This window comes from Bufo bufo, chromosome 3, assembly GCF_905171765.1.
Source record: "Bufo bufo chromosome 3, aBufBuf1.1, whole genome shotgun sequence".
NCBI classification, from domain to species: domain Eukaryota; kingdom Metazoa; phylum Chordata; class Amphibia; order Anura; family Bufonidae; genus Bufo; species Bufo bufo.
In genome coordinates this window covers 546544824-546569426 of record NC_053391.1, presented here as the reverse complement: position 1 = coordinate 546569426, position 24603 = coordinate 546544824, and the positions used below count along the sequence as shown (strand labels likewise).

At 44.6% G+C, this 24603-nt stretch overlaps 1 protein-coding gene across 2 annotated transcripts in view; it reads left to right on the top strand.

The window, feature by feature from the left end:
• Positions 1-591: 591 nt before the first annotated feature.
• ENOX1 (ecto-NOX disulfide-thiol exchanger 1) overlaps positions 592-24603 on the top strand; it is a 475770-nt gene continuing 451758 nt past the window's right edge. For both annotated transcript variants that reach the window (XM_040425425.1, XM_040425426.1), the window contains exon 1: positions 592-686. The gene's annotated coding sequence lies outside the window, so the exon portion shown is untranslated. The remainder of the gene's footprint in view (positions 687-24603) is intronic.

The window sequence follows — 24603 nt, the reverse complement described above, 5'->3', positions numbered from 1 at the left end:
TGTATAAACCCATACTTTCCAACTTTTTGGATGGTCAAAGAGGGACACTTATGGTTCATTGTTTAAAATATCAATTTTTCCTGATTATCTATACACTTTAGTACTTTAGTCTTAGTCCGCAATTGCTCAAAAATGATCTGAATATAGAAATTTCTACAATACAAATTGTATCAAATAATGAAATAATATAGAAGGCGGGTCTAATATACAGAGAGGAACCACACAAACACTTTCTGGGTCAATATTGTCAATGTAATCATGGGAATCTATACCTTGGATCAAAAAGAGGGACATTTAAGGAGCAAAGAGGGACTTGGGTAAAAAAAAATAGGGACTGTCCCTCCAAAAGAGGGACACTTGGGAGGTATGTGAACCATGTGCACTGTATTTTGAATGTACCAACACGTCGCCGGCGGGAGCTGCTTCTTCCTACACGTCTAATAAGTGACCGTTCAGTACAGTGCTCACTTTCTCCGGACATTTTTATGGAGACCTCATTTCCTTTCTGTCTGAAAAGCGACACAAAGATGGCGACTCAGGAGGAAGCACACAGCCTAGCAGAACAGAAAATTCGTCCTCTAGTGCTCACACGTGCGGTAGGACTGTAAGGCTGGTAGTGTTACCATTATCAGCTGGCGGTTTCCGGGTGTTCAGTAGTAGCTGCGAAGTGGTGGCAGGAAGTGCAGGTAGGTTGTAGGAGTAAGTATCCCGCTTCGTCAGCATTACGGTAGATGGCGGCTCACCTGTAGTGCAGGGGCTGGAGTGGAAAGTTCAGTTTCCGATATGTGCTCCTGTGTGGAGCCACTTACCGGGGCAAGCATTTGTTGCTGTTGGCGATAGGTACTGGGTTACAGATCAGTTCTGCAGAAATGTGAGGAGACAATTCAGTCAAATGATGCGCCTTGTTTATGTCCTAGAGGTGTAGGTCTGCCAGTTGGTTACCTCAGGCGGTAAGTCACCATGTCTATGTATATTACATGGTAACTCCTGCAGAGGGCAGCACCGGCTGTACAGAGGCTTTGTGGTGCCACACAAAGGGCCTCATTTATCTGACATGTCTAACAGGAAAACTGGCTAGCAACCAATCAGAGCTCACCTTTCATTTCTTAGTGTTCCGAAAAAAGAAAAGTAAAGTGACCTCGGATTGGTTGCTATGGGCAACTAAGACAATTTAATGTTAGACAGTTTTATTAAATGAAAGTTATTTTTTATTTTTTTGACAAGTATGTGTTAATGCCTGATTTTTTTTAATTTTTTTGTTTGCCTGCCCTGCATTTTTATTTAGAAAAACATGTACCGCACTGTAATGTTACTTCCTCTGTAGAGCAGAAGGAAATAAAATGTGTTGGTTTAAAAAAAAAAAAAAAAACACAACACACATTGCCACTTTGGGGGTCATTTATTAACCCCTTAGTGACCGGCCTGTTTCGGTCCTTACTGACCAAGCGTTTTTCTTCCTTTTTTTTTTTTTTTTTTTTTTTTTTTTTCCCCATCGACGCGTTCCAAGAGCTATACGTTTTTTATTTTTACGTCCATATAGCTATATGAGGGCTTGTTTTTTGCGGGACAAGTTGTAGTTTTTATTGCCATTTTGGGGTACACATAACTTTCTGATTAACGTTTATTAACTCTTTCTGGGAGGGAGATGGGAAAAAGAAATACTGCCACTGCGTTTTTACGTTAATTTTACAACGTTCATTTTTCGGCATAAATAACAATATCTTTTATTCTCTGGGTCAGTACAATTACAGTGATGCTAAATACATATAGTTTTTTGTTTTACGTTTTTAATACTTTTTTGTAATAAACCCCCCCTTTTTTTTTTTTTTTTTTTAAGAAAAAATGTTTTTGCATTGCCGCTTCTCAAGACCCATAACTTTTTTTTATTTTTCTTTGTATGGAGTTGTGTGAGGGCTTGTTTTTTGCGGGACGACTTTTATTTTTCATTGGTATCATTTTTGTAGTAAATGGTGCTTCTTGATCGCTTGTTATTAAGTTTTTTCGGTGGCAACTAAGAATAAAATAGCAATCCTGTGTTTTTTTTTTTTCTTTTTCTTTTTCTTTTTTTTTTACGGCATTCACTGTAGGGGATAATTTACATCATATTTATGTAGTCCGGGTCGTTACGGACGCGGCAATATCAAACATATGACAGATTTTTTTATTTTTTTTTCAATACTATACCAGACAGCTTTTTGATTTGCTTTTAAAATGCAATGCAGTATCCCTATAGTGCATTGAATTTTAATGGCAATGCTATTCTAACATTGACCAGCAGACTGCGCCAGAGAGGCTCAGCCTGCTGGAAATTACTGAAGTCTGGTCTGGGGCCTACATCAGACCCCAGGCAGCCTTCGCACAAATTGGCACCCCACAATCTCATTTACCATTTTCTAAGCTGTTTTACATTTAGAACTAATGGAGGATCTGCCGAAGTTATGGAGACGCCTGTGCCTCTTCATAAGAGCTCATGCACACGAGTGCTGCTTGTGTGCATTCCGCAATTAACGGACTGGGCCGCCCATCATAGAAATTCATATTCTTGTCCGCAAAACGGACAAGAATAGGACACATTCTATTGTTTTTGTGGCCCCATGGAAAGGACAAAACATGAAGTGCTGTCCACATCTTTTGCATCCCCATTGAAGTGAATGGGTCCGCATCCGAGCCACAAAAAAAATGAGACTCTGATGCCGAACCAAACCACCGTTTGTGTGCATGAGACCGAACTTCAGCGGGTCCACCGCCAGCTATAGCCCTTTATTAAGACCGGTGTTCAAAACTCCGGTCTTAATAAATGTGCTCCTTTGTGTTTTTCCAAACGGGACGAAAAGATCAATGGATTTCTAAGGGGGAAAAATGCCCTTGACCCAGAGCATGCTGCAATAAAAGCCTTTGACCCAAAAATGCGGCTCAAGTATGAAAAAATGGCGTCACAAATAATGCCTTTGTGATTTGCATTTGGTAGTTCCATGCAACATCTGGATTTGGCGTTTGCCTAGAACAGTGATGGCGAAGCTTTTAGAGACCGAGTGCCCAAACTGCAACCCAACACCCACTTATTTAATGCAAAGTGCCAACATGGTAATCCTAACCTGAATACTAATATAGTATATCTTCCATGTACTTTATCATTTAGCTATAATAGCCTGCCTACATTCAGTGCGCTGCCTGTGCTGTTCATGGTGCACCCTGCCCTGACGTATGACAGCAAAAGTCCAAGGCATATTGGTACACCATAGACTTTTTCCAGGGTGGTGGTATCCACAGAGAGGGCTCTATGTGCTGCCTCTGGCACCCCTGCCATAGGTTCGCCACCACTGGCCTGAAACCACTATTTTAAAAAAATGCACCGAAAATGCAAAAAGCCTAAATAATGTAAAAAATAAATTAAAAAAAAACTGTGTGACACCAGGTAGTGTGCTGTGGTGCTGAAGGCACTTTTTGTGGTTTCGCCACGTGGGCTTATACTGGATGTTAGGCCTCATGCACACAGCTGTTGCTGTCATGAGATCCGCAAACCATGAATCTCATACGGATACCGGCCGCGTGCATCACGCAGAATTTCTCTGCTTCAGTAATACTGATTGCAGATGGAGAATGGGCTACTTTTAGTAACCATGGTCAACAGGCAGGCAATGAGTCTGGTTTAATAGGGTAAATCCTGGTGGCAGATGCTCTTTAAGTTGTGATGAATTAATTTATAATGGGGTCCTTTGGGTATCATCCTGTAATCTATCATTATAAGAAAGCCTTAGGCTACATGCACACGAACGTAAGAGCTCCGTGCCTGTGCTGTGGACCGCAAATTGCCGTCCACAATGCACGGGCACAGACCGTGGGCCAGCCGCATGCGGATCGCAGACCCATTCACTTGAATGAGGTCCGCGATCCGCATTCGACGGTCCACACCGCAAAAAAAAGTAGTGCATGCGCTACTTTTTTGCGGTGCGGAGGCACTGCCACAAGCCCCACGGAAGCACACCACGGAAGGGTTCCGATCCGTGCCTCCGTTCCGCATCTCCGGCATGCGCACGGCCAGTGCCCGTGTATTGCGCACCTGCTGTATGCGGGCCGCAATACTGCCACGGCGGGCACACAGTCGTGTGCATGTAGCCTTAAAGTGTACCTGAGTTTAAAATGGAAAAAAACAAAGGTTTCTTAATGGCTGTGCTGCTTTGTACAATCATAACTGTGAAGGAGCAGTTAGTGAGATAAAGTTGTCACTGTGATTTTGTAGCAAAAAGGTCACAGAGAGGCACAGTGCATTATCAATCATGCTGTCCGGAACAGGGCTTTGCTCTCTTTCACGCAGCAGATCACCCGCACGGCATCTGCTCGTGTGAAAGAGCCCTAATGTTTGTTTTTTTTGTTTTTTTTTAGGGCTCATGCACACGACCGTTGTTGTTTTGCGGTCTGTTTGTCACCGATCCGTTGTTCCGCATATGAGCTTTTTGTTTCTCCGATTTAAATCCTCTTCCATTTCGTTATTCCACAAAACATATCCGTATGCGTTTCTTTTTTTGCGAATCGGAAACAGTAACTTAATAATCACCAAACACATGAGCAATATGGGCTGGGCATAGCATTTCTACAGTATGGATCCGCAAAATACGTATGACATACGGATGTGTTCCGTGTGCGTTCCATATTTTTTGCGGACCTATTGATTTGAATGGGGCCTCGGACCGTGATTTGCGGACAATAGGACATGCACTACTTTTTTGCGGAACGAAAATACGGAAACGGAATGCACATGGAGTACCTTCCATTGTTTTTGCGGACCCATTGAAGTGAATAGTTCCGCATACGATCCTCAAAAAAACCGGAACAGAAGCGGAAAGAAAATAAGTTCGTGTGCATGAGCCCTTAGCCATATTTCCTGTTTCAGCTGCACAGCTAGATGCATTTCTCTCAGAATCTAGGGGTGTCTACCTTCTGTGGAATCTGCCAGCACCGTACTGCTGTGATGTATTTTCTCTTATTTCCCACTATGCTTTTTTTCAGCTCTGGAGCTAACAGAACAGATAAGGAGGGATAAATCACACTTAAAGACACACAGGAGGCTCCTATAATCTTCAGAAGCTGTGTAGGAGCAGTTCTTTTATCAGACTCAGTATCTCAGGTAGCTCTGACATGCTCCCACTTCCTCTAAGATGTCTTCTGAGTCTCTGTTACTAGGGACGGATCTTGCCTGACAACAGGCTGTGGACTGCAACTGTGGAAGTGAGACCCCTAGTGGCCATGACTTTACAGCTTGTTTTCAGGTGGATGCAGGCAGATTTTTTAATTGAAGTGTTTTGCAAATTTGCTAGTTACACCGTTCTCTATTAAATGAAATTGTGTGAAAGTAAAGTGACTCTTTAAATGTCCTTAAATCCATGCAGATTTATTCTGCAGTAAAGACTTTGTACAACTCCCCCCCCCCCCCCCCCCCCCCATCAGATATTGAAGGCCTATCTTGTGGATCGTCCATCAATAGTTAAGGAGTGTCCATATTGCTCCTCTCTGGAAGGGCCCATTCATTATATAGGTGGCCATTCTTTTTGATGGCCAACATGTAATGTTGCATTTTCTCAGAATCAGATTTCTCCAACTGAGCGCTGCAGTGAAAAAGTGGGATTGTTGACGCCTTAAAGGCGCCTGTAGACGTGGCTGACCGCTAGTTGCCGTGGTTTCTATTTGTAAGCACGGGATGCTCAGTGGTCACTGGTAGTCCGCACCTATGGGCTCCCTATTACATATATACTATATGGAACACAAGTTTTGGTACAGCATCATCACAACCAGATATTCTGTGACTGAATGGAAAGCTAATGTAGTTTAACAGGCATTTATTTCTTACTCTCCGGCCACATTAGAGAGTAATGAGGTTGGAGGGGCAGTGTCTGGGTTTATGGCTGTGAAGAAAGTTAAGCAGAAGTGGCAGGGGAGGTTATTCTGTAAGGTAAACTGTATTTTGAAGGGAAATTGTCAGAATACATGCTTGGCAATTACAATTGGCTGGGCTGTTCAACCATGAAAATGTCAAGCTTTGCTCCTTTATCATCATGTAACGTGTTGCCTGACAACTACGGTGAGGTGATAGCTTGCTATTTCATTCTCCAATTTAAAGGGATTCTCTGAAAATTAAGAAAATGATAATACTTAAACGTGGTTTTACTCAGGATAGGTCATCCATAGCTGATCATGGGGGTCCTACACCCAGGATCTCCACTGATCAGCAGTTTTGAGAAGGCACTGGCACTCCTGTGAGCGCTGTGGCCTTCTCCAAGCACAGTGCCGTATTAGTATCACAGCTCAACCCCATTCACTTCTATGGGGCTGAGCTGCTCCGAGGTCACGTGAAAGTGCGTTGCTGGCCTAGGGAAAGCCGAGAGAAGGGAGCTGATTGGCTGGGGGTGTTCATTAGGTATAATGGCTTGTTTTATCTGGGGAGCAATCACTAGGAGAAATAAAATGTCTGCTGTTTTATTAGTACACACAAAACCTGTCCTAATCACACAGGAGGATAAGTTACTTCAGAACACTGAGCTAACGAGCTGCCTCATACTCCTCTTTGCTCTATTTGTCAGGGATCCTGAAAACAGCTGATAAGATCTTCAGCTGAATCCCTGTAGGAATGGAGTTCATGAGGAGACATGAAGTACAGAGAGGATAGACAGTAAAGACTGTGCGAATGTGGGGCTGTGGTAATGGAGACTAGGGTTGCATCGGGTATCTAAATTTCGATACCCAATTTATACTTTTGTGTCAGTAGCAATTCGGTACCAGGATTTGCAGCGCAGTCTAGTATCTCCTCCTATAAGAGAACATGGCGTGTGCCGCGCTCGGTGCGCGCTATGTTCTCTCTGGCCAGACAGTGGAGAAGGAGGGAGGGAGGGAGGGAGTCCCTCCCTCCTATGACATGGCCGTCTCTGAAACCAGTGAAAAGAGCGGGCTCTGAAGCTGCCCGCACCAATGAATGTGTGGCTAATTAAAGCAGGAGGGAATAAACTGCTGCGCCATCTATGCAAGTGAGCTAGGCGAACAGCAGCAGCCTTCTCCTCCTCCTGAGTGTCCTGTCCTGTGCTCCCCAGAGTGATTAGCCTGCCTCAAAATAAAGGTAGGCCAAAAAAATAAATAAACATGTATCAGGCAGCCAGTAAGATTGGGGTTAATGTGACTCTTTAACCCCAATCTTGCCACTGCCATGTTTTAAACATGATTGGGGGGTCACTTATTTTTAATGTCAGGCTGGGCACATGCTTTTGGACTGGACCCCATGTGCCTCACGTTAATAGTAAGTGACCCCCCAAAGTTCCATCTCACATTATAGGCAACATGGGGTTAATGTCAGTTACAGAATACAGGCCACTTATTAGGGTTTATTCACACGTCCGTAGTGTATTGCGGATCCGTGTGCTCTCTGCATCCATTCCGGCCCCATTGAGAATGAATGGGTTCGCACCCGTTCCTGATATTGCGGAACCGATGCGGACCCATTTGTGGACGTGTGAATGGACCCTTAATATGAGGCACATGAATTGACTGTGCCAATAGCAAGTGACTGTTCATGTAGCTCATGCATTAACCCCATGTTGCCTATTATGCAAGAATATGGATACTTGATAGGGTTATTATGAGGCACATGGGGGTTTTCACTAGGAACTAGGGTTGTTTCGGGTATCGAATTTTCGATACCCAATAGATACTTTTGTCCCGGTATCGATACGATACCGGGATTTGCCTTTTATTGATACTACGCTGTGCAGTAGCACAGGCTAGTATCAGAGAACATGGATCGCTCTGCTCTCAGTGCGGCCATGTTCCCTCAGCAGCATGGGGAGAAGGAAGCAGTCTCTCCCTCCCCCTGTGCCGCTGCCTCCAATGGAAACGAAGAGGAGGGCACTGCGCCACCAATGACAACTAAAGTTTAATACATTACAAATACAGGCAGCAGAAACACATTGCTGGCACCCGACCTCTGACAGGGCGCTGTGATCCGCGGCAATTAACCCCTCAGGTGCCACACCTGAGGGGTTAACTGCCGCCGATCGCAGCTCCCTGTCAAAGGTCGGGTGCCAGCAATGTGTTTCTGCCACCGGCTATATTTGTATTAAACATTAAAGGGAACCATGTGGATCATTGATTATAATCTAACCTTAGTACCTTAGATGTATTCACTTACTGGTGTGACAGATGGTTATCTCATAATATACACACAAAGATGCCGCATGCTAATGAGCTGATTTGAGTCTGGCGTGATGTCATTGAGTCCAGCGTTTATTTAATTAACAGCTATAGCCACTCCCATGCCCACCTGCTGCTGATTCATATGGAAACAAACTGTCATTCAGCAGCAGGTGGGCGGGGAGAGTCAGAAGCTCATGAATATTCATGACTCATCATTATCAGCTGGAGCTTTTCAATAGAAGATGTTGGCAGATTGACTGGGTCAATTAAAGAACGTGACCCAGCATTTTGCTAAGCGAATCAGTCACTTATTTATGTTGCCCTTAGTTAGGACACCAGGTTCCCTTTAACTATCATTGGTGGCGCACCCCCCACCCCAGTATTGGGCTAGGTGTACACGACAACATTTGTTGTGCGACATTTTGTTGCACCAATGCCGCGCGGTCTATGGTGTCGCACTGCAACATGCTGCGACTGCGACGCGACAGTCGCAGAAAATCCATTCGAGATGGATTTTTCTGCGACTGTCTCGGCGCAGCATGTTGCATTGCGACATTGGTGCAAGAAAATGTTGCGCGACAAATGTTGAAGTGTAGTTGTGCCCTATCTGTCGTGCGACTGATTGTCGTCGTGTAGACCTGGCCTTAAAATCATTGGTGTCGTAGTGCGCCCTCCCCCTTCCCCCTCCCCAGTATTAAAATCATTGGTGGCGCAGTGCGCCCTCCCCTCTATTAAAATTATTGGTGGCAGTGGCCAGAGAGTCCCCTCACCTCCTCTCATTGGCGGCAGTGGCAGCTTCTGATTGGAGCCCCAGCAGTGTAATCGCGGGGCTCCGATTGGTTACCATGGCGGCCAGGACGCTGCCATAGTTGGCTCCCTGCTGCAGTGTGCACTATGCACAGGGCAGCAAGAAGAGTGTAAGATTCTATTCACCCTAAGGCCCCTTTCACACGGGCGAGTATTCCGCGCGGATGCGATGCGTGAGTTGAACGCATTGCACCCGCACTGAATCCTGACCCATTCATTTCTATGGGGCTGTTCACATGAGCGGTGATTTTCACGCATCACTTGTGCGTTGCGTGAAAATCGCAGCATGCTCCTCTTTGTGCGTTTTTCATGTAACGCAGGCCCCATAGAAATGAATGGGGTTGCGTGAAAATCGCAAGCTGCGGATGCGGTGCGATTTTCACGCACGGTTGCTAGGAGACAATCGGGATGGAGACACGATCATTATTATTTTCCCTTATAACATGGTTATAAGGGAAAATAATAGCATTCTGAATACAGAAGGCATAGTAAAATAGCGCTGGAGGGGTTAAAATAAAAATAATAATTTAACTTACCTTAGTCCACTTGATCGCGCTGCCCGGCCTCTCGTCTGTCTCCTTTGTTGAACAGGACCTGTGGTGAGCATTCATTACAGGAACAGGACCTGTGGTGACGTCACTCCGGTCATCACATGATCTTTTACCATGGTGATGGATCATGTGATGACTGGAGTGACGTCACCACAGGTCCTGTTCCTGTAATGAATGCTCACCACAGGTCCTGTTCAAGAAAGGGGACAGACGAGAAGCCGGGCAGCGCGATCAAGTGGACTAAGGTGAGTTAAATTATTATATATATATTTTTTTTAACCCCTCCAGCGCTATTTTACTATGCATTCTGTATTCAGAATGCTATTATTTTCCCTTATAACCATGTTATAAGGGAAAATAATACAATCTACAGAACACCGATCCCAAGCAGTTCGGGTTTGAGTACCAAACACGCGCGATTTTTCTCACGCGAGTGCAAAACGCATTACAATGTTTTGCACTCGAGCGGTAAAATTGCGCGTGTTCCCACAACGCACCCGTACATTTTCTCGCAACGCCCGTGTGAAAGGGGCCTAATAGAGCTCTATCAGGGTGAATAGGACAAGGGATTAAAATAAAAAGTAAAAAAAACAGCAACTAAATATTAAGTATAAATCACACCCTTTCCCAATTTTACATATAAAATATATAAATAATAAATAAACATATTACATATCGCCACATCCAAAAAGTCCAAACTATTAAAATATTTTAAAAATCTCCTATGCGGTGAATGCCGTAAGGCTGGGTTCACACTTGAGCGTTTTACAGCGCGTTCAAACGCGCTGTAAAACGCTCAACACATGAAAACCAATGCTTCCCTATGGCCCTGGTTCTCACTTGAGCGTTTTACAGCGCTGAAAAACGCGCTGTAAAACGCCCTACGCTCAAACAAGTACTTGAGCTTCTTTGGGGCGTTTTGACGCGCGTTTGTGTTCATAGGACATTGCAGTCAATCACACAAACGCGCGTCAAACGCGCGTTTACTATTGCAAAAAACGCTCGTCAAAAACGCGCGTCAAACGCGCATATTAAAGACGCTCAGGTCTGAACCCAGCCTAAAAGAAAAAAGAAAAACCTTGTGATTCGCCATTTTTTTAGCCGCCTTGTCCCCCCAAAAGATAGGATAGGACTGTTCATCTATGGGCCGGACGTTCCATAAAATGCGGAATGCACGTGGCTTTTTGGGACGTGTTTTTTAAAAACAAAATTTATGTGGTATTGAGTATCACAATACTTTTTTATGGTATCGAAACTGAATAAAAATTTTGGTATATTTGAAACAACCCTACTAGGAACGGTTGGACCTGTGCCTCACATTAACTCTATCATGTATCACTTTGGCAGCTTCCGATCAGAGCCATGGCAGCCAGGACGCTACTGAAGCCCTGGCTGCCATGGTAAGCTCACTGCTGCTGTGTGCACTATGCACAGGGAAGCAGGGACAGTGTAAACTCTTATTTACCCTAATAAAGCTCTATCAGGGTGAATAGGACAAGGGTTCTAGCCCCTGAGGGGGGGGAAATAGTTATTAATTAAAATAAAAATTAAAACAAAACCCCAATATATTAAAAGTTAAAATCACCCCCTTTCCCAATTTTACATATAAAATATATATAAACAATAAAAAAATAAAGATGTTGGGTATCACCATGTCTGAAAAAGTCCAAACTATTAAAATATTAACAAATATCTTGTATGCGGTGAACACTAACAGAAAAAATTTAAAACCAAGCAATTCAAAAAAAAATTGTCACCTTGTTGCCCTAAAAATTAGGATAGGACTGTTCTATTATGGGCTGGACGTTCCATAAAATGCGGAAAGCACTTGGCTTTTTTTTTTTTTTTCACATGGTATCGAGTATTGCAATACTTTTTCATGATGTCAAAATCGAATAAAAATTTTGGTATCGTGACACCCTAATGGAGACTGCATACAAGTGCTGCTGCTCATTAGCCACATCCTCACCACCTCCAATTTCATGTCTCCTCATGAACTCCATTCTTACAGGGATTCAGCTGAAAATCTTATCAGCTGTATTCTGGATCCCTGACAAGTAGAGAAGACAGAAGGCTGAGGCAGCTCTTTAGCTCAGTGTTGTGAAGTCGTGTCCTCCTATGTGGACTGGTTTTGTGTGTACTGATAGGACGGTGGCTAGTTTATTTCCGCTGATAGCTCCCTAGACAAAACGAGCTGTTATAACTAATGATACATGTTTGGGAATATATTTATTATGAAGTAATTAAGTATTTTCAGTAATGTTATTTTCTTAATTCCCAGAGAACCCCTTTAAGTATATTTGTTGTCTGTATTAATATGTAGGCCTTCACGTATCTAAGCTGCCTCAGGAGAAAAGGGGCCTTATTGCCCCTAAGCATCCAATCTATTGAGCAGATGTGTATCAGTGAGTGTTGTACTCCTGCTCTGGTCCAACACACTAGATGTGGTAGGAAATGCCTGTTTAGCCAACCCCTGGCGGGAACCGCTAATGCCGCCGATTAGCTGAGAAGCCTTTTTCTTAATGTTCCTGGCACGTCGAGCTGGGATAGGAAGTGCAGAGACTGTCGGGAATAGCAGCGGCCGGGGATCGGTAGAGGTAAACCATGATATATATATATATATATATATATATATATATATATATATATATATATAATTTTATTCTCCACTGACAATCGTCCTAAATCTAGACCAGAAAGGCAGAAATTGCACCAAATTTATTACACTAGCGTAAGCTGTATAGTAAAATCATGCTAGTTACAATTTTTTTCCTTCCTTACTTTTGCGGCAAGAAGTGGTACACCGCCAAGAAATAAAAAAAATTTAACAGCAAAAGTGTAAAAAACAAACAAAAATAAAACACCTATTATATTTGGCACAACATGTGCAAAAGTTCAGTGTTTTGTTTCGGCGGCACATGGCCTTACAATAGCGGACACAAGTGGTAATACTGGCTTTTATTTTTAAGCATACATTTCCAGCAGACTACTCCCATCGCCCCCTTTTCCCTGCACACACTATATATATATATATATATATATATATATATATATATATATATATATATAGTAGATGCTGATTGTAGATTGGGGAAGCGTAAGGTTAATTCTCCGTAAGATGTTCTATGTGTTAAACCTTAATGCGCCAAACCCTGAAACCTTTATAAATTCTGATTTGATGTTCATGTGCAGCCAGATAGAATATATAGAAAAACGCTTCAATTCCCTGCAGCAGATGTGAATCTTGATATAATGCCGCAGATATTTTAATGAGGTCATGCATAAGCCTCATAAAATCTGTCTTTAGAAATGCACTGTATGTTGCACTTAGATCATTTTGTGCATCATTCTTGTCAATGTATATAGACAAAGTCATTCAAGACCTTGCCTATTGCTTCTGTGCAGAGAGAACAGTCGGGGGTTTCTGTAATGTTCATGGAAATACTGTGAATCTTTTAGGCGATATTGAAATGAATACTGGTCTTCTAGAGGGGTGGTCTTCTCAAAGAAGTTTGTATAATATATGGTTGAACTGAAAATCTAACGGGATATCTTGTCTGGATAAGGACTCATGCCCAAGACCGTATGTATTTTGTGATCCACGAAACATGGCTCCGCAAAAAAAATACGATTGACGTCCATGTTCGTTCTGTGTTTTGCGGAACGGAACAGCTAGCCCCTAATAGGACATGTTCTATTTTTATTTTTTTTGTGGGACGGACATGGATACGGAAACGGAATGGGAATGCACACGGAGTAACTTATGTGTTTTTTTTTTTTTTTTGCAGACCCATTGAAATGAATGGTTCCGCATACAGTCTAAAAAAATGGTACCCATACGGGAAGAAAATAAGTTAGTGTACATGAGCCCTAAAGAGGTGGTCTTAATGACTTTTGAAGATGTGCCCTTCTTTTGCTTAGAATTCATTGGTTCAATCTGTTCAGAATGATTAAAGGGGTATTCCGGTTATGTAAATATATCCCCTAGCCACAGGATAGAGGAGGGTCCTACTGCTGGAACCCCCGCCAATCATGACAACGCGGCCCTCTTACCCACGTGCAGCCCCCAAAACGAGTGGCTGGCCAGGCATGTGTGCGAGCACACCATTCATTTCTATGGGCGTTCCGGAGATGGCCGAGTACAGTGAGTAGGACCCCCAGGATCTAAGGCTGGTTTCACACGGGCGTTGCGGGAAAAGGTGCGGGTGCGTTGCGGGAACATGCACGTTTTTTCCGCGCGAGTGCAAAACATTGTAATGCGTTTTGCACTCGCGTGAGAAAAATCGCGCATTGGGATCGGTGTTCTGTAGATTGTATTATTTCCTTTTATAACATGGTTATAAGGGAAAATAGTAGCATTCTTAATACAGAATGCATAGTAACAAGTAATCCACTTGTTCGCGCCGATGGCATCTATTCTGTCTTTAACTGTGAGCAATATGACCTTTGATGTCACTGCGTCCATCACATGGTCCATTACATGATCCATCACCATGGTGATGGATCATGTGATGAGCGTAGTGACGTCATCAAAGGTCCTATTGCTCACAGTTGAAGACAGAAGAGATGCCGGCTGCGCGAACAAGTGGATAAGGCTCCATTCACACGTCCGTGGTGTGTTGCGGACCCGCAACACACCCGCCCGGCACCCCTATAGAAATGTCTATTCTTGTCCGCAAGCTGCGGATAAGAATAGGACATGTTCTATCTTTTGCGGAGCTGCGGACCTGAAGATCGGGGCCACGCTCCGCAAATGCGGATGCTGACAGCACACTGTGTGCTGTCCGCATCCAATCTGTCCCCATAGAAAATGAATGGGTCCGCACCCGTTCCGCAAAATTGCGGAACGGATGCGGACCCATTTGCGGACATGTAAATGCAGCCTTAAGGTGAGTTTAATTTTTTTAAAATATTTTTTTTTAACCCCTCCAGCGCTATTTTACTTAGCATAATGTATTCAGAATGCTATTATTTTCCCTTATAACCACGTTATAAGGGGAAATAATAATGATGGGGTCCCCATCCCGATCGTCACCTAGCAACCGTGCGTGAAAATCGCACCGCATCCGCACTTGCTTGCAGATGCTTGCGATTTTCATGCAACCCCATTCACTTCTATGGGGCCTGCGTTGCGTGAAAAACGCAGAATATAGAACATGCTGCGATTTTCACGCAACTCACAAGTGATGCGTGAAAATCACCGCTTGTGTGCACAGCCCCATAGAAATGAATGGGTCATGATTCAGTGCGGGTGCAATGCGTTCAACTCGCGCATCGCATCCGCACGGAATACTCGCCCGTGTGAAAGGGGCCTAATAGTTATCGCCTGTCCTGTGGATAGGTGATAACATATTTTTGCCCCATATATGTTTTTCATGTCAGTGCTTTACTTCCCTGCTCACAACATAATCATTATCTGGCCTCATGCACACGGCCGTTTTGGTCCGCATCCGAGCCGCAGTTTTGGCGGCTCGGATGTGGACCCATTCACTTCAATGGGGCTGCAAAAAATGCGGATAACACTCTGTGTGCTGTCCGTATCCGTTGCTCCGTTCTGTAGCCCCGCAAAAAAAAATCTAACCTGTCCTATTCTTGTCCGCGCTTTGCGGACAAGAATAGGCAGTTATATTAAAGGCTGTCCGTGCCGTCCTGCAAATTGCGGAACGCACACTAACGCCGTCCGTGTTTTGCGGACCACAAAACGTACAATGGTCGTGTGCATGAGGTCTCTCCCAGATATAATACCAAGATCCCCTAACCCCCTCAGGAGGCCAGGTCAATAATTTATTCTAGAGTTCCCAGCAGATTCTAATACCTGTCTCATTCCCCCGGACATATCGGACATCATATCAATATGTAACAATCTGTCCGTTTGATGTTCCCAATGCTGTTTCGCCTGAGGCTTCACCGGCTTCCCATTTAGCAATCTAGTTCTACGGGCGGAATACTTACCTAACATGGAGAGGGGGATGACTGCGGCAGAGAGAACAGGGTGGCAGGCAGAGCATGCCCTGTGAAACATGAGGGTGCTTTCACAGATGGCAGATTTTGTTGCAGAATTTTCTGCGACTGAAAATCAGTTCCATTCCTCTGAATGGGGCTTTCAGAAATTCATGTGCTTCCTGCCACAACAGCCCCATACACAGGAAGGGAAGGGATTTCTCTGAAAATTCTGCAGCATGTGGAGGGGTCCGTACAGAGCAAAGCATGCTGGGTTTGGTTGTTAAACTAAGCAGAAGATGATGCAAACAGGAAGTAAGCCATGTAAACATCCTGCCAGGGCGCAGTGATGCTGAGAACAGGGGAAGGAAGGTGCTGACAAAGGGGCAAAAATATCAAGGGGGAGATTTATCAAACTGGTGTAAAGTAGAACTGGCTTAGATGCCCATAGCAACCAATCGGATTCCTCCTTTCATTTTCCAAAGGAGCACTGAAAAAAAAAAAAAAGGACAAATCTGATTGGTTGCTATGGGCAACTCAGGCAGTTTCCATTTACACCAGTTTTGATAAATCAAAACTGGGGTACTCTGGGAAGATAAAAAGTACCCATTTTAAGGCCACTGTGCATTACCAGTTGCACATACCCACAGCTAGTACTAAGCTTATGAAACCATTAGTGGTTTAACAATGCCAGGATTAACATGCCTATTTTATGTTTAGGTCCTCTTACCTGTTTGCCGATGCTACAGTCTTAAAATGGCCACTGATGGAGGGTCATGTGACCAGTCCTGTCCATCAGCCTCCAAGTGTAAGTGAACAGAGGATGGATGGGACTGGTCACATGACCCAGTGGTCCTTTTAAGACTGTAGCATCGGCAAACGGGTAAGAAGACCTAATAGTAAACATGGTTTGTGTGAATGGTTGAGTAACACCTATTACTAGCTGCATGTATGTGCTTAAAATGTGGTTTTAGCAACTTATGTAAAGATAGTTACTAATGTGTAATGTTCTTTATTAAGGACCCCAGACTATATGGCCCAGAGGTTGGCTTTTCAGCATATTACTGATAAAAAATGTGACTGCTGTCTCAAGGGCCATGGCATATAGTACTGTCTGAAGATGCCCATGTTGCATCAGGACCTTGGGTACCTATTAGAGCATCTTACGGAAAGTCCGACCACCCGGGTAAAGTCGGCTATTTACTGGGGGTATTTGCAGCCGGGCCCAGGACAGCCAAGATGTGGAAGGGACTCTTTGTGATCAGACAACCTCTCTTAGGCTGTATCCACACATGACTGAATACCTGCGATTTTTCAGGTGGCAATTCCGCAGCGTTGTACAGTACCAGCAAAGTGGATGACGTTTTAATCCTGTGATGCGGATTTGTAATCTGCAGTATGTAATCTTATGCTGCAGTACTCTTCCACAGATTTCACCCTTTGCAGTGGAGAGGGTGAATTTCATAGCCATTTCCACTTCTGCCTCACATCGCAATCGGTTACTATTGCAGTTTATTGCAGATTCCCCATTCTCTTATGAAGCCCTGCCACCTGCAAACCTCTGTAAGAACTAAAGCTACAGTCAGGTCCATAAATATTAGGACATCGACACAATTCTAACATTTTTGCCTCTATACACCACCACAATGGATTTGAAATGAAACAAACAAGATGTGCTTTAACTGCAGACTGTCAGCTTTAATCTGAGGGTATTTACATCCAAATCAGGTGAACGGGGTAGGAATTATAACAGTTTGCATATGTGCCTCCCACTTGTTAAGGGACCAAAAGTAATGGGACAGAATAATAATCCTAAATCAAACTTTCACTTTTTAATACTTGGTTGCAAATCCTTTGCAGTCAATTACAGCCTGAAGTCTGGAACGCAGAGACATCACCAGACGCTGGGTTTCATCCCTGGTGATGCTCTGCCAGGCCTCTACTGCAACTGTCTTCAGTTCCTGCTTGTTCTTGGGGCATTTTCCCCTCAGTTTTGTCTTCAGCAAGTGAAATGCATGCTCAATCGGATTCAGGTCAGGTGATTGACTTGTCCATTGCATAACATTCCACTTCTTTCCCTTAAAAAACCCTTTGGTTGCTTTTGCAGTATGCTTTGGGTCATTGTCCATCTGCACTGTGAAGCGCCGTCCAATGAGTTCTGAAGCATTTGGCTGAATATGAGCAGATAATACTGCCCGGAACACTTCAGAATTCATCCTGCTGCTTTTGTCAGTAGTCACATCATCAATAAATACAAGAGAACCAGTTCCATTGGCAGCCATACATGCCCACGCCATGCCACTACCACCACCATGCTTCACTGATGAGGTGGTATGCTTAGGATCATGAGCAGTTCCTTTCCTTCTCCATACTCTTCTCTTCCCATCACTCTGCTTCAAGTTGATCTTGGTCTCATCTTTCCATAGGATGTTGTTCCAGAACTGTGAAGGCTTTTTTTAGATGTCATTTGACAAACTCTAATCTAGCCTTCCTGTTTTTGAGGCTCACCAATGGTTTACAACTTGTGGTGAACCCTCTGTATTCACTCTAGTGAAGTCTTCTCTTGATTGTTGACTTTGACACACATACACCTACCTCCTGGAGAGTGTTCTTGATCTGGCCAACTGTTGCGAAGGGTGTTTTCTTCACCAGGGAAATAATTCTTCGATCATCCACCACAGTTGTTTTCCGTGGTCTTCCGGGTCTTTTGGTGTTGCTGAGCTCACCGGTGCGTTCCTTCTTTTTAGGAATGTACCAAACAGTTGTTTTGGCCACGCCTAATGTTTTTGCTATCTCTCTGATGGGTTTGTTGTGTTTTTTCAGCCTAATGATGGCTTGCTTCACTGATAGTGACAGCTCTTTGGATCTCATCTTGAGAGTTGACAGCAACAGATTCCAAATGCAAATAGCACACTTGAAATGAACTCTGGACCTTTTATCTGCTAATTGTAATTGGGATAATGAGGGAATAACACACACTTGGCCATGGAACAGCTGAGAAGCCAATTGTCCCATTACTTTTGGTCCCCTATCAAGTGGGAGGCACATATGCAAACTGTTGTAATTCCTACACCGTTCACCTGATTTGGATGTAAATACCCTCAAATTAAAGCTGACCGTCTGCAGTTAAAGCACATCTTGTTTGTTTCATTTCAAATCCATTGTGGTGGTGTATAGAGCCAAAAATGTTACAATTGTGTCGATGTCCCCATATTTATGGACCTGACTGTATAAGGCCACTTTCAAATAGATGCTACGGATTGTCAGGATGCGTTCAGTGAAACTCGTACCATCTTGCAAGCAAGTTCAGTCAGTTTTGTCTGCAATGGCGTTCAGTGTTTCAGGTGTTTTTCACGCACGTGAAAAAAAAAACCCTGAAGATTTACCAAAAACATCTAGCAACCATTAGTGAAAAATGCATTGCATCCAGACTGCGATGCATTTTTCACTGAAGCCCCATTCACTTCTCTGGGGCCAGGGCTGCGTGAAAAAAGCAGAATGTAGAATATGCAGCGTTTTTTCACGCAGCGCGAAAACACAGACCCATTAATATGGGTCGGGAGGCGGGTCGTGAGGACGGGCTGCTTCATTCATAAAGTGGGCGGCGCCGGTGCATGACTTGGTGAATGACGCGCCGCCCTCGCTGCCTGCCTCCTCCCTCTTCTCTTCTACGGAACTTAGCTGTAAGTAATACAGCTGATTTATACAGGATTATTATATTTTAACAATGCCTACATGTTAGATAATATTATACAACAGTGAGCGGGGCCAGTGCATTAGAATACAGGGACTGCACCGGTCCCCCGCTGTCATTCCTAATACAGATGCCGGACCCCAGCCCCTCCTCCCTCTGTGTATAGATAATCGCAGCATTTTTGGGTCTGCCAAATCGCCATATCGCAATCGTCTATTATCACGATACGATTGCTTTGGCGATATATCGTGCAGGCCATATATACCGTATATACTCGAGTATAAGACGAGTTTTTTGGCACATATTTTTGCGCTCAAAAAGCCCCCTCGTCTTATACTCGAGTCTAGGTCTGTATTATGGCAACTTACATTGCCATAATACAGACCATGACATGTTGGGGGCCGGAGAAGCTGTTACTTACCTTTACAGCTGCTCCGGTCAGCTCCCAGCACGTCCGCGCGGCACCTCTGTTAAGCTCCCAATGTAAATCTCGCGAGACACGCGGGCCGCGAGATTTACACTGGGAGCAGACCGCGAGATTTACACCGGCAGTAATTACCGGCCCCTGCACAGCCTCCCCTCCCCCTGGACAGCCCCCCCTCCCTGGCCCAGTATGAAGTAGGGAGGGGGGGGAACAAAAAATAAATAAATAAACAACCTGATAAATATAAAAAAAATAAAAATAAAAAAAAATGCCCAGTTGATGGGAGTCTCTCCCACTCATCCTCTGCAGCTTCTGTCGGTGGTCCAATGACTGTTGATATCACCGCTCTTCTTTTCTCCTGCACGCCGGCCGTAACGCAGCGCATGCAGTAACACTGCGTGTATAGTATGAGCCCCAACACAGGCTGCTCTATGCAAACATAGTTGGCATTCTTTTTCAAAGTCTTTTTTTTATGCTGTTTTTATACTGTTTACCAGTAGCTGCTGCATTTCCCACCCTAGTCTTATACTCGAGTCAATAATTTTTCCCATTTTTTTGGGGTAAAATTAGGGGCCTCGGCTTATACTCGAGTATATACGGTATATATATTAGTCAAAAAAATAGAGCAGCACTCCAGGATAATGTGGAAAATAGTGGTTTATTCACCCATTGGTGACGCAACGTTTTGTTTCCAACATGAAGCCTTTCTCAAGCTTGAGAAAGGCTTCATGTTGGAACCGAAACGTTGCATCACCAATGGATGAATAAACCACTATTTTCCTGGAGTGCTGCTCTATTTTTTGGACTGGATTTTTGGGTAAGCTTGGCCTTTTGAGCTTGCACCCGCAGTATTGTTTATAGGTTGGTGCTGTCTTACTTTTTCTATTTGCACAATGCTCATGTTCCCAGATCCCTTCACTCCGATATTCTATTGAAAACTAGCAGAAGGACCCGGCTTCGCACGGGTATATTTCATCTATTTTATTTAATGTTTGTGTGTGTCGTTAAAGGATATCGACAGTATCCCCCATAACAGTGACCTCTACAGCACCCCGCCCCTTTAACAGTGAACTCCACAGTGCCCCGCCACTTTAAAATGGGACCTCCACAGCAGCCCATCCCCTTAACTTTTACCTTCACAGCAGCCCGCCCCTTTAACAGCGAGTTTCACAGCACGCCACTCCCTTGACAGTGACCTCCACAGGGGCCCGTACCCTTAAGTGACCTCCACAGTACCCTGCTACCTTAACAGTGACCTTTAATAGTGGCCCCTGCACCCTTAAGTGACCTCCTCAGCGCACTGCCCCTTTAATGCCAGGGCTACACGACGACATGTGTCGCGCAACATTTTGTCTCAACAATTTTTATAATGATAGTCTATGGTGTCGCAGTGCGACATGTGACATGCTTGCCTGCGACACGACTGTCGTGTCGCAGTCGCAGCATGTCACATGTCGCAGTGTAACACCATAGTCTATCATTATAAAATTGTACACATGTAGCAGTGCCCTATCTGTCGCTTGACACATGTCGTCGTGTAGCCCTAGCCTAAAGCTGACCTACAGCAGTGAAGAAAAATGGCTGGGTTGTTATGAAAACCTGGAGTAAAACTGTGTGTATGTGGAGACTAAGGGCCTGCGAGCTTCTATTGGCTGACAAGGGACATGTGACCTTGTGTATGGCAGTTGGGATATGAAGAGAAAGACTTGTAGGCTTGTATTGGCTAATGTAGGTCATTTTTTGGGAATCTCTCAGGAACGGTACATCCTAGAGAGCTGAGACCCCCACAAGATTTCTTTCCAGGTAGCAAGGGATGTGTATACCAGGTTTTGTTTAAATCGATAGTCGGGGTGGGATAATCTCGTGTGTCTTCTGTTTCTAAGGGATTTTGAGCGTTACGTAAACCTGGCAATTTCACTGATAAGGTTAACAGCAGAGCGACCTTGAAGAATCGCTGCTCATGGATGTTCATTTATGTAAATTGCTGTGTGACATTATTATTGATGTTCTGCTTATTGTACATGAAAAGTGAGGCAACCAGAACACCTTCCTACCCTCTGGATGGTGATAAAAGGTAGATCAAGACATGGCTGTCCAGGAGAAATGCTGGAGGCCGGGTCACCTTGCAAATCCATCTGCTGCCTGGCGTGCTATTAAAATGCATTGATTTTCCCATTGACTGCCTGTCTCATAATAATTATCGTTTTTGGTATTGCTGCTGTCACGGAGGTGATTTGTTTTACACTGTGTGTGCTATATATCTGCTTTAAGCTCCAGCAAACGATGCAGCCCTGTTATACAATGGATTCATTAACGCCCTGATAAGATAAATTCCTCTACAATTGTAGAAATATGACATATGTTGAATTGCGATGCATCAGTTCCCCTGGAGGGATTCTCAGAAGCAACATTTACAGACTGCAGATCTGTGCTCTCCTGCAAGTTTGTCGTGTTTGTACGAGGAACCTTTCTCGTTTCAACAATCATGCCTGCAGCTTGTATGGGAAGATAGGGATCATGGATCAATAGTGTCCTATAAAACCAACCTAAATGTGGTGTTCAAAGTTCCCACAAATAAGCATTCCGGCTATAGATAGATCAATATAACACAGGGCTTGACAAATTTCCTTGGAATCTAGGAGCCAGCTAAAAAAGTTAGGAGGCGTTTTTTTTTTTTTTTTTTACCTTATAAAGCCTTATTTTCAGCAACAAAAATAACACCTCTTAAATTAACATATAAAGAACTGTCTAGAACCAAACAACATGGGCATTGTTTATTATCAGTGTACTGTGACGTCACTGTATGTATAATCCATGCGCTGTGACGTCACTGTGTGTATAATCCCTGCGCTGTGACGTCACTGTGTGTATAATCCCTGCGCTGTGACGTCACTGTGTGTATAATCCCTGCGCTGTGACGTCACTGTGTGTATAATCCCTGCGCTGTGACGTCACTGTGTGTATAATCCCTGCGCTGTGACGTCACTGTGTGTATAATCCCTGCGCTGTGACGTCACTGTGTGTATAATCCCTGCGCTGTGACGTCACTGTGTGTATAATCCCTGCGCTGTGACGTCACTGTGTGTATAAGGCTACTTTCACACCTGCGTTTAGGTCGGATCCGTCTGGTATGTGCCCAGACGGATCCGCACCTATAATGCAAACGTTTAGATCCGTTCAGAACGGATCCGTTTGCATTAGCATGAAAAAAAAAAATAATGATAATGCAAACGGATCCGTTTTGACTTTACATTGAAAGTCAATGGGAGACGGATCCGTTTGAAAATTGAGCCATACTGTGTCAACTTCAAGCGGATCCGTCCCCATTGACTTACATTGTAAGTCTGGACGGATCCGTTTGCCTCCGCACGGCCAGGTGGACACCCGAACGCTGCAAGCTGCGTTCAGGTGTCCGCCTGCTGAGCGGAGCGGAGGACAAACGGTGCCAGACTGATACATTCTGAGCGGATCCGCATCCACTCAGAATGCATTAGGGCTGGACGGATCCGTTCGGGGCCGCTTGTGAGCCCCTTCAAACGGAACTCACAAGCGGAGCCCCGAACGCTAGTGTGAAAGTAGCCTAATCCCTGCGCTGCAGCTGACAGAACTGAGATCCCTTCCCCAGGATGTTTGGTCCGGGCTCATTCATCTCATAGAACTGCAGCTATGAAATCCACAGCGTATTGCAGCAAATACCAGCAAAATGGATAAGATTTTACCAAAAATCCTCACACTTCATAAAATCCACACAGAAATGAACCTACTGTGCACATTTCAAATCCGCACCGTGGTAATATATGATTTCACCATATGTAACTGATCGTGGCTGAATTCCACAGCAAATCCACCCGCTACATGTAGAGTCTGATATAAATCCACAACAGGTAATCCTCTGTGGAAAATCTTTCCATTGGAATTACCCTAGGAATACTGCGGGGGCCTTCCAGCTCTCTCATGGATTGTCACCCAGCTTTCCTGGTCTCCTAGTCCTGAGGAGAACATTTCTCAGTACGGGAACATATAGAGAAGTCATCAGATGATTTAGCCATTCAGGAGTCTTATGGCAGCTCCTAGGAGAACTGTGTGGTATACAGCCGGTCACCCAGCTTTCCTGAGGAGAAAATATCTCAGTACGGGAACATATAGAGAAGTCTTCAGATGATTTGGCCATTCAGTAGTCTTAGTTCTCATAGGAGCTGCAACCCGGCTTTCCAAGACTCCTGAATGGGTAAATCATATGATAACGTATCTAAATGTTCCTATACTAAGATATATTCTCTTCAGGAGACCAGGAAAGCTGGGTGACAGACAGCCTGTATACCACACAGCTCTCCTAGGAGCTGCCACCCGGCTTTCTGTGTGGTATACAAGCTGTCACCCAGCTTTCCTAGAAAGGGAAAGAACTAAGAAATGGCCGAATGGTAACTGCAGGGATGGAGCACGGTGCAGGAATGGCCACCAGTTGTGGCTAGCAGGAGCTCCGGCCTAATGACTGCAGCAGGTATGCAGCTCCCCGCTGGGTTCATGGCCGTGCTCGAGGCCAACTTGGCTGCAGCAGGCAGCCATTACAAACTTTGAGCCTTCTGGATAAGTGCAGAGCGCATCATTTACCACCGCAGAGCCGGCCGTGCAGGGACCTGGCAGCACTTGGTGCCCTGGGATGTTGCTCTGCCCGATCATGTCCCCTGCTGTATACAGCAGGAGGAATGATGATGGGCTGATTGTCTTTCCTCCACTTGTCAGCGAGTGCAGCGTCGCTACCTGTGCTCCCGCTCTGCCTCCCCTGCACTAACTCCTCTTCCCCCCCGCCGAGCCTCTCTCACCGGGACATGGGCTCTGATGTCTGCCGGACAGTTATCACATAAGTATCGGCCGGGCTCCGGTAAAGGCTTCACCATTTTTAACTGCCCTGGAGATGACGCACGGCGACATCAGCACGCTGCGACCGATAGGCGGCGAGAGAGAGTGGCCAAACCACGATGGAGCCGAAAGCTGAGGGGTCCGAGCAGGGT